Source organism: Spea bombifrons, chromosome 9, assembly GCF_027358695.1.
Source record: "Spea bombifrons isolate aSpeBom1 chromosome 9, aSpeBom1.2.pri, whole genome shotgun sequence".
Taxonomy (NCBI): domain Eukaryota; kingdom Metazoa; phylum Chordata; class Amphibia; order Anura; family Pelobatidae; genus Spea; species Spea bombifrons.
Window position 1 is genome coordinate 15,302,478 of NC_071095.1, and position 7,500 is coordinate 15,309,977.

A 7,500-nucleotide genomic window follows, 5' to 3' on the forward strand; every position below is an offset into this window, starting at 1 on the left:
TAACCAGGCCCAACCCTGCTTAGCTTCCGAGATCAGACGAGATCGGGCGCTTTCAGGGTAGTATGGCCGCAGGTGTGAAAGTTTTTTATTTTACTTCTCTTATTCTGTTGCTGCTGCTGCTGCTGCTGCTGCTGCTGCTGCTGCTGCTGCTGCTGCTGCTGCTGCTTGTCGTCACACAGAAAGAATTATAAGCCCTGGGACAGGACAGAGAAGGTGAGAAGGTTCAAATAAGGGTTTAAAGCTTTGATGATGAGCAAGAAACACATGGCAAAAAGCTCTCCCCGGACTGTGAGAAAAAATTAAAAGCCTACAACACCTGGTATTCCCAGGCGGTCTCCCATCCAGGTACTAACCAGGCCCAACCCTGCTTAGCTTCCGAGATCAGACAAGATTGGGCACTTTCAGGGTGGTATGGCCGCAGGTGTGAAAGTTTTTTATTTTACTTCTCTTATTCTGTTGCTGCTGCTGCTGCTGCTTGTCGTCAGACAGAAAGAATTATTAGCCCTGGGACAGGACAGAGAAGGTGAGAAGGTTCAAATAAGGGTTTAAAGCTTTGATGATGAGCAAGAAACACATGGCAAAAAGCTCTCCCCGGACTGTGAGAAAAAATTAAAAGCCTACAACACCTGGTATTCCCAGGCGGTCTCCCATCCAAGTACTAACCAGGCCCAACCCTGCTTAGCTTCCGAGATCAGACGAGATCAGGCGCTTTCAGGGTGGTATGGCCGCAGGTGTGAAAGTTTTTTATTTTACTTCTCTTATTCTGTTGCTGCTGCTGCTGCTTGTCGTCAGACAGAAAGAATTATAAGCCCTGGGACAGGACAGAGAAGGTGAGAAGGTTCAAATAAGGGTTTAAAGCTTTGATGATGAGCAAGAAACACATGGCAAAAAGCTCTCCCCGGACTGTGAGAAAAGAAAAAGCTTACAACACCTGGTATTCCCAGGCGGTCTCCCATCCTGGTACTAACCAGTCCCAACCCTGCTTAGCTTCCGAGATCAGACGAGATCGGGCGCTTTCAGGGTGGTATGGCCGCAGGTGTGAAAGTTTTTTATTTTACTTCTCTTATTCTGCTGCTGCTGCTGCTGCTGCTGCTGCTGCTGCTGCTGCTGCTGCTGCTGCTGCTGCTGCTGCTGCTTGTCGTCAGACAGAAATAATTATAAGCCCTGGGACAGGACAGAGAAGGTGAGAAGGTTCAAATAAGGGTTTAAAGCTTTGATGATGAGCAAGAAACACATGGCAAAAAGCTCTCCCCGGACTGTGAGAAAAGAAAAAGCCTACAACACCTGGTATTCCCAGGCGGTCTCCCATCCAGGTACTAACCAGGCCCAACCCTGCTTAGCTTCCGAGATCAGACGAGATCGGGCGCTTTCAGGGTAGTATGGCCGCAGGTGTGAAAGTTTTTTATTTTACTTCTCTTATTCTGTTGCTGCTGCTGCTGCTGCTGCTGCTGCTGCTGCTGCTGCTGCTGCTGCTGCTGCTGCTGCTGCTGCTTGTCGTCACACAGAAAGAATTATAAGCCCTGGGACAGGACAGAGAAGGTGAGAAGGTTCAAATAAGGGTTTAAAGCTTTGATGATGAGCAAGAAACACATGGCAAAAAGCTCTCCCCGGACTGTGAGAAAAAATTAAAAGCCTACAACACCTGGTATTCCCAGGCGGTCTCCCATCCAGGTACTAACCAGGCCCAACCCTGCTTAGCTTCCGAGATCAGACAAGATTGGGCACTTTCAGGGTGGTATGGCCGCAGGTGTGAAAGTTTTTTATTTTACTTCTCTTATTCTGTTGCTGCTGCTGCTGCTGCTTGTCGTCAGACAGAAAGAATTATTAGCCCTGGGACAGGACAGAGAAGGTGAGAAGGTTCAAATAAGGGTTTAAAGCTTTGATGATGAGCAAGAAACACATGGCAAAAAGCTCTCCCCGGACTGTGAGAAAAAATTAAAAGCCTACAACACCTGGTATTCCCAGGCGGTCTCCCATCCAAGTACTAACCAGGCCCAACCCTGCTTAGCTTCCGAGATCAGACGAGATCGGGCGCTTTCAGGGTGGTATGGCCACAGGTGTGAAAGTTTTTTATTTTACTTCTCTTATTCTGTTGCTGCTGCTGCTGCTTGTCGTCAGACAGAAATAATTATAAGCCCTGGGACAGGACAGAGAAGGTGAGAAGGTTCAAATAAGGGTTTAAAGCTTTGATGATGAGCAAGAAACACATGGCAAAAAGCTCTCCCCGGACTGTGAGAAAAAATTAAAAGCCTACAACACCTGGTATTCCCAGGCGGTCTCCCATCCAGGTACTAACCAGGCCCAACCCTGCTTAGCTTCCGAGATCAGACGAGATCGGGCGCTTTCAGGGTGGTATGGCCGCAGGTGTGAAAGTTTTTTATTTTACTTCTCTTATTCTGCTGCTGCTGCTGCTGCTGCTGCTGCTGCTGCTGCTGCTGCTGCTGCTGCTGCTGCTGCTGCTTGTCGTCAGACAGAAATAATTATAAGCCCTGGGACAGGACAGAGAAGGTGAGAAGGTTCAAATAAGGGTTTAAAGCTTTGATGATGAGCAAGAAACACATGGCAAAAAGCTCTCCCCGGACTGTGAGAAAAAATTAAAAGCCTACAACACCTGGTATTCCCAGGCGGTCTCCCATCCAAGTACTAACCAGGCCCAACCCTGCTTAGCTTCCGAGATCAGACGAGATCGTGCGCTTTCAGGGTGGTATGGCCGCAGGTGTGAAAGTGTTTTATTTTTCTTCTCTTATTCTGTTGCTGCTGCTGCTGCTTGTCGTCAGACAGAAAGAATTATAAGCCCTGGGACAGGACAGAGAAGGTGAGAAGGTTCAAATAAGGGTTTAAAGCTTTGATGATGAGCAATAAACACATGGCAAAAAGCTCTCCCCGGACTGTGAGAAAAAATTAAAAGCCTACAACACCTGGTATTCCCAGGCGGTCTCCCATCCAGGTACTAACCAGGCCCATCCCTGCTTAGCTTCCGAGATCAGACGAGATCGGGCGCTTTCAGGGTGGTATGGCCGCAGGTGTGAAAGTTTTTTATTTTACTTCTCTTATTCTGTTGCTGCTGCTGCTGCTGCTGCTGCTGCTGCTGCTGCTGCTGCTGCTGCTTGTCGTCACACAGAAAGAATTATAAGCCCTGGGACAGGACAGAGAAGGTGAGAAGGTTCAAATAAGGGTTTAAAGCTTTGATGATGAGCAAGAAACACATGGCAAAAAGCTCTCCCCGGACTGTGAGAAAAAATTAAAAGCCTACAACACCTGGTATTCCCAGGCGGTCTCCCATCCAGGTACTAACCAGGCCCAACCCTGCTTAGCTTCCTATATCAGACGAGATTGGGCGCTTTCAGGGTGGTATGGCCGCAGGTGTGAAAGTTTTTTATTTTACTTCTCTTATTCTGTTGCTGCTGCTGCTGCTGCTGCTGCTGCTGCTGCTGCTGCTGCTGCTGCTGCTGCTGCTTGTCGTCAGATAGAAAGAATTATAAGCCCTGGGACAGGACAGAGAAGGTGAGAAGGTTCAAATAAGGGTTTAAAGCTTTGATGATGAGCAAGAAACACATGGCAAAAAGCTCTCCCCGGACTGTGAGAAAAAATTAAAAGCCTACAACACCTGGTATTCCCAGGCGGTCTCCCATCCAGGTACTAACCAGGCCCAACCCTGCTTAGCTTCCGAGATCAGACGAGATCGGGCGCTTTCAGGGTGGTATGGCCGCAGGTGTGAAAGTGTTTTATTTTACTTCTCTTATTCTGTTGCTGCTGCTGCTGCTGCTGCTGCTGCTGCTGCTGCTGCTGCTGCTGCTGCTGCTTGTCATCGTCAGACAGAAAGAATTATAAGCCCTGGGACAGGACAGAGAAGGTGAGAAGGTTCAAATAAGGGTTTAAAGCTTTGATGATGAGCAAGAAACACATGGCAAAAAGCTCTCCCCGGACTGTGAGAAAAAATTAAAAGCCTACAACACCTGGTATTCCCAGGCGGTCTCCCATTCAGGTACTAACCAGGCCCAACCCTGCTTAGCTTCCGGGATCAGATGTGATCGGGCGCTTCCAGGGTGGTATGGCCGCAGGTGTGAAAGTTTTTTATTTTACTTCTCTTATTCTGTTGCTGCTGCTGCTGCTGCTGCTGCTGCTGCTGCTGCTGCTGCTGCTGCTGCTGCTGCTGCTGCTGCTGCTGCTTGTCGTCAGACAGAAAGAATTATAAGCCCTGGGACAGGACAGAGAAGGTGAGAAGGTTCAAATAAGGGTTTAAAGCTTTGATGATGAGCAAGAAACACATGGCAAAAAGCTCTCCCCGGACTGTGAGAAAAAATTAAAAGCCTACAACACCTGGTATTCCCAGGCGGTCTCCCATCCAGGTACTAACCAGGCCCAACCCTGCTTAGCTTCCGAGATCAGACGAGATCGGGCGCTTTCAGGGTGGTATGGCCGCAGGTGTGAAAGTTTTTTATTTTACTTCTCTTATTCTGTTGCTGCTGCTGCTGCTGCTGCTGCTGCTGCTGCTTGTCGTCACACAGAAAGAATTATAAGCACTGGGACAGGACAGAGAAGGTGAGAAGGTTCAAATAAGGGTTTAAAGCTTTGATGATGAGCAAGAAACACATGGCAAAAAGCTCTCCCCGGACTGTGAGAAAAAATTAAAAGCCTACAACACCTGGTATACCCAGGCGGTCTCCCATCCAGGTACTAAACAGGCCCAACCCTGCTTAGCTTCCGAGATCAGACAAGATTGGGCGCTTTCAGGGTGGTATGGCCGCAGGTGTGAAAGTTTTTTATTTTACTTCTCTTATTCTGTTGCTGCTGCTGCTGCTGCTTGTCGTCAGACAGAAAGAATTATTAGCCCTGGGACAGGACAGAGAAGGTGAGAAGGTTCAAATAAGGGTTTAAAGCTTTGATGATGAGCAAGAAACACATGGCAAAAAGCTCTCCCCGGACTGTGAGAAAAAATTAAAAGCCTACAACACCTGGTATTCCCAGGCGGTCTCCCATCCAGGTACTAACCAGGCCCAACCCTGCTTAGCTTCCGAGATCAGACGAGATCGGGCGCTTTCAGGGTGGTATGGCCGCAGGTGTGAAAATTTTTTATTTTACTTCTCTTATTCTGTTGCTGCTGCTGCTGCTTGTCGTCAGACAGAAAGAATTATAAGCCCTGGGACAGGACAGAGAAGGTGAGAAGGTTCAAATAAGGGTTTAAAGCTTTGATGATGAGCAAGAAACACATGGCAAAAAGCTCTCCCCGGACTGTGAGAAAAAATTAAAAGCCTACAACACCTGGTATTCCCAGGCGGTCTCCCATCCAGGTACTAACCAGGCCCAACCCTGCTTAGCTTCCGAGATCAGACGAGATCGGGCGCTTTCAGGGTGGTATGGCCGCAGGTGTGAAAGTGTTTTATTTTACTTCTCTTATTCTGTTGCTGCTGCTGCTGCTTGTCGTCAGACAGAAAGAATTATAAGCCCTGGGACAGGACAGAGAAGGTGAGAAGGTTCAAATAAGGGTTTAAAGCTTTGATGATGAGCAAGAAACACATGGCAAAAAGCTCTCCCCGGACTGTGAGAAAAAATTAAAAGCCTACAACACCTGGTATTCCCAGGCGGTCTCCCATCCAGGTACTAACCAGGCCCAACCCTGCTTAGCTTCCGAGATCAGACGAGATCGGGCGCTTTCAGGGTGGTATGGCCGCAGGTGTGAAAGTTTTTTATTTTACTTCTCTTATTCTGTTGCTGCTGCTGCTGCTGCTGCTGCTGCTGCTGCTGCTGCTGCTTGTCGTCACACAGAAAGAATTATAAGCCCTGGGACAGGACAGAGAAGGTGAGAAGGTTCAAATAAGGGTTTAAAGCTTTGATGATGAGCAAGAAACACATGGCAAAAAGCTCTCCCCGGACTGTGAGAAAAAATTAAAAGCCTACAACACCTGGTATTCCCAGGCGGTCTCCCATCCAGGTACTAACCAGGCCCAACCCTGCTTAGCTTCCTATATCAGACGAGATTGGGCGCTTTCAGGGTGGTATGGCCGCAGGTGTGAAAGTTTTTTATTTTACTTCTCTTATTCTGTTGCTGCTGCTGCTGCTGCTGCTGCTGCTGCTGCTGCTGCTGCTGCTGCTGCTGCTGCTGCTGCTTGTCGTCAGATAGAAAGAATTATAAGCCCTGGGACAGGACAGAGAAGGTGAGAAGGTTCAAATAAGGGTTTAAAGCTTTGATGATGAGCAAGAAACACATGGCAAAAAGCTCTCCCCGGACTGTGAGAAACAATTAAAAGCCTACAACACCTGGTATTCCCAGGCGGTCTCCCATCCAGGTACTAACCAGGCCCAACCCTGCTTAGCTTCCGAGATCAGACGAGATCTGGCGCTTTCAGGGTGGTATGGCCGCAGGTGTGAAAGTATTTTATTTTACTTCTCTTATTCTGTTGCTGCTGCTGCTGCTGCTGCTGCTGCTGCTGCTGCTGCTGCTGCTTGTCATCGTCAGACAGAAAGAATTATAAGCCCTGGGACAGGACAGAGAAGGTGAGAAGGTTCAAATAAGGGTTTAAAGCTTTGATGATGAGCAAGAAACACATGGCAAAAAGCTCTCCCCGGACTGTGAGAAAAAATTAAAAGCCTACAACACCTGGTATTCCCAGGCGGTCTCCCATCCAGGTACTAACCAGGCCCAACCCTGCTTAGCTTCCGAGACCAGCCGAGATCAGGCGCTTTCAGGGTGGTATGGCCGCAGGTGTGAAAGTTTTTTATTTTACTTCTCTTATTCTGTTGCTGCTGCTGCTGCTGCTGCTGCTGCTGCTGCTGCTTGTCGACAGACAGAAAGAATTATAAGCCCTGGGACAGGACAGAGAAGGTGAGAAGGTTCAAATAAGGGTTTAAAGCTTTGATGATGAGCAAGAAACACATGGCAAAAAGCTCTCCCCGGACTGTGAGAAAAAATTAAAAGCCTACAACACCTGGTATTCCCAGGCGATCTCCCATCCAGGTACTAACCAGGCCCAACCCTGCTTAGCTTCCGAGATCAGACGAGATCGGGCGCTTTCAGGGTGGTATTGCCGCAGGTGTGAAAGTTTTTTATTTTACTTCTCTTATTCTGTTGCTGCTGCTGCTGCTGCTGCTGCTGCTGCTGCTGCTGCTGCTGCTGCTGCTGCTGCTTGTCGTCAGACAGAAAGAATTATAAGCCCTGGGACAGGACAGAGAAGGTGAGAAGGTTCAAATAAGGGTTTAAAGCTTTGATGATGAGCAAGAAACACATGGCAAAAAGCTCTCCCCGGACTGTGAGAAAAGAAAAAGCTTACAACACCTGGTATTCCCAGGCGGTCTCCCATCCTGGTACTAACCAGGCCCAACCCCGCTTAGCTTCCGAGATCAGACGAGATCGGGCGCTTTCAGGGTGGTATGGCCGCAGGTGTGAAAGTTTTTTATTTTACTTCTCTTATTCTTCTGCTGCTGCTGCTGCTGCTGCTGCTGCTGCTGCTGCTGCTGCTGCTGCTGCTGCTTGTCGTCAGACAGAAATAATTATAAGCCCTG

General features: G+C 48.5%; 22 non-coding genes and 1 pseudogene across 22 annotated transcripts in view; all 23 read right to left on the reverse strand.

Moving 5' to 3' along the window:
- Positions 1-74, reverse strand: part of LOC128462775 (5S ribosomal RNA) — a 119-nt gene extending 45 nt beyond the window's left edge. Inside the window, exon 1 of the ribosomal RNA XR_008342706.1 lies at positions 1-74. This exon is cut by the window's left edge and continues 45 nt beyond it. This is a non-coding gene — a ribosomal RNA (5S ribosomal RNA).
- Positions 75-304: 230 nt separating this feature from the next.
- LOC128465252 (5S ribosomal RNA) lies at positions 305-423 on the reverse strand. Its single transcript, XR_008345040.1, has one exon. It is a non-coding gene; the product is annotated as a 5S ribosomal RNA (ribosomal RNA).
- A 191-nt stretch (positions 424-614) lies between these two features.
- LOC128462582 (5S ribosomal RNA) lies at positions 615-733 on the reverse strand. Its single transcript, XR_008342524.1, has one exon. It is a non-coding gene; the product is annotated as a 5S ribosomal RNA (ribosomal RNA).
- A 186-nt stretch (positions 734-919) lies between these two features.
- On the reverse strand, positions 920-1,038 carry LOC128464747 (5S ribosomal RNA). The gene has a single exon (XR_008344563.1). It is a non-coding gene; the product is annotated as a 5S ribosomal RNA (ribosomal RNA).
- A 234-nt stretch (positions 1,039-1,272) lies between these two features.
- On the reverse strand, positions 1,273-1,391 carry LOC128462776 (5S ribosomal RNA). The gene has a single exon (XR_008342707.1). It is a non-coding gene; the product is annotated as a 5S ribosomal RNA (ribosomal RNA).
- A 239-nt stretch (positions 1,392-1,630) lies between these two features.
- LOC128465253 (5S ribosomal RNA) lies at positions 1,631-1,749 on the reverse strand. The gene has a single exon (XR_008345041.1). It is a non-coding gene; the product is annotated as a 5S ribosomal RNA (ribosomal RNA).
- Positions 1,750-1,940: 191 nt separating this feature from the next.
- LOC128462444 (5S ribosomal RNA) lies at positions 1,941-2,059 on the reverse strand. Its single transcript, XR_008342393.1, has one exon. It is a non-coding gene; the product is annotated as a 5S ribosomal RNA (ribosomal RNA).
- A 188-nt stretch (positions 2,060-2,247) lies between these two features.
- Positions 2,248-2,366, reverse strand: LOC128466207 (5S ribosomal RNA). The gene has a single exon (XR_008345402.1). It is a non-coding gene; the product is annotated as a 5S ribosomal RNA (ribosomal RNA).
- Positions 2,367-2,599: 233 nt separating this feature from the next.
- Positions 2,600-2,718, reverse strand: LOC128463103 (5S ribosomal RNA). Its single transcript, XR_008343016.1, has one exon. It is a non-coding gene; the product is annotated as a 5S ribosomal RNA (ribosomal RNA).
- A 188-nt stretch (positions 2,719-2,906) lies between these two features.
- Positions 2,907-3,025, reverse strand: LOC128462560 (5S ribosomal RNA). Its single transcript, XR_008342503.1, has one exon. It is a non-coding gene; the product is annotated as a 5S ribosomal RNA (ribosomal RNA).
- A 221-nt stretch (positions 3,026-3,246) lies between these two features.
- LOC128465203 (5S ribosomal RNA) lies at positions 3,247-3,365 on the reverse strand. Its single transcript, XR_008344994.1, has one exon. It is a non-coding gene; the product is annotated as a 5S ribosomal RNA (ribosomal RNA).
- Positions 3,366-3,595: 230 nt separating this feature from the next.
- Positions 3,596-3,714, reverse strand: LOC128466219 (5S ribosomal RNA). The gene has a single exon (XR_008345403.1). It is a non-coding gene; the product is annotated as a 5S ribosomal RNA (ribosomal RNA).
- A 230-nt stretch (positions 3,715-3,944) lies between these two features.
- LOC128464256 (5S ribosomal RNA) lies at positions 3,945-4,063 on the reverse strand. Its single transcript, XR_008344101.1, has one exon. It is a non-coding gene; the product is annotated as a 5S ribosomal RNA (ribosomal RNA).
- A 245-nt stretch (positions 4,064-4,308) lies between these two features.
- LOC128466231 (5S ribosomal RNA) lies at positions 4,309-4,427 on the reverse strand. The gene has a single exon (XR_008345404.1). It is a non-coding gene; the product is annotated as a 5S ribosomal RNA (ribosomal RNA).
- A 206-nt stretch (positions 4,428-4,633) lies between these two features.
- On the reverse strand, positions 4,634-4,752 carry LOC128465638 (uncharacterized; annotated as a pseudogene).
- Positions 4,753-4,943: 191 nt separating this feature from the next.
- Positions 4,944-5,062, reverse strand: LOC128466243 (5S ribosomal RNA). Its single transcript, XR_008345406.1, has one exon. It is a non-coding gene; the product is annotated as a 5S ribosomal RNA (ribosomal RNA).
- Positions 5,063-5,250: 188 nt separating this feature from the next.
- Positions 5,251-5,369, reverse strand: LOC128466255 (5S ribosomal RNA). The gene has a single exon (XR_008345407.1). It is a non-coding gene; the product is annotated as a 5S ribosomal RNA (ribosomal RNA).
- A 188-nt stretch (positions 5,370-5,557) lies between these two features.
- Positions 5,558-5,676, reverse strand: LOC128466266 (5S ribosomal RNA). The gene has a single exon (XR_008345408.1). It is a non-coding gene; the product is annotated as a 5S ribosomal RNA (ribosomal RNA).
- Positions 5,677-5,891: 215 nt separating this feature from the next.
- LOC128465204 (5S ribosomal RNA) lies at positions 5,892-6,010 on the reverse strand. The gene has a single exon (XR_008344995.1). It is a non-coding gene; the product is annotated as a 5S ribosomal RNA (ribosomal RNA).
- Positions 6,011-6,246: 236 nt separating this feature from the next.
- Positions 6,247-6,365, reverse strand: LOC128463432 (5S ribosomal RNA). Its single transcript, XR_008343328.1, has one exon. It is a non-coding gene; the product is annotated as a 5S ribosomal RNA (ribosomal RNA).
- A 221-nt stretch (positions 6,366-6,586) lies between these two features.
- Positions 6,587-6,705, reverse strand: LOC128464973 (5S ribosomal RNA). Its single transcript, XR_008344777.1, has one exon. It is a non-coding gene; the product is annotated as a 5S ribosomal RNA (ribosomal RNA).
- A 209-nt stretch (positions 6,706-6,914) lies between these two features.
- LOC128463786 (5S ribosomal RNA) lies at positions 6,915-7,033 on the reverse strand. The gene has a single exon (XR_008343661.1). It is a non-coding gene; the product is annotated as a 5S ribosomal RNA (ribosomal RNA).
- A 228-nt stretch (positions 7,034-7,261) lies between these two features.
- LOC128463310 (5S ribosomal RNA) lies at positions 7,262-7,380 on the reverse strand. Its single transcript, XR_008343212.1, has one exon. It is a non-coding gene; the product is annotated as a 5S ribosomal RNA (ribosomal RNA).
- Positions 7,381-7,500: the final 120 nt, after the last annotated feature.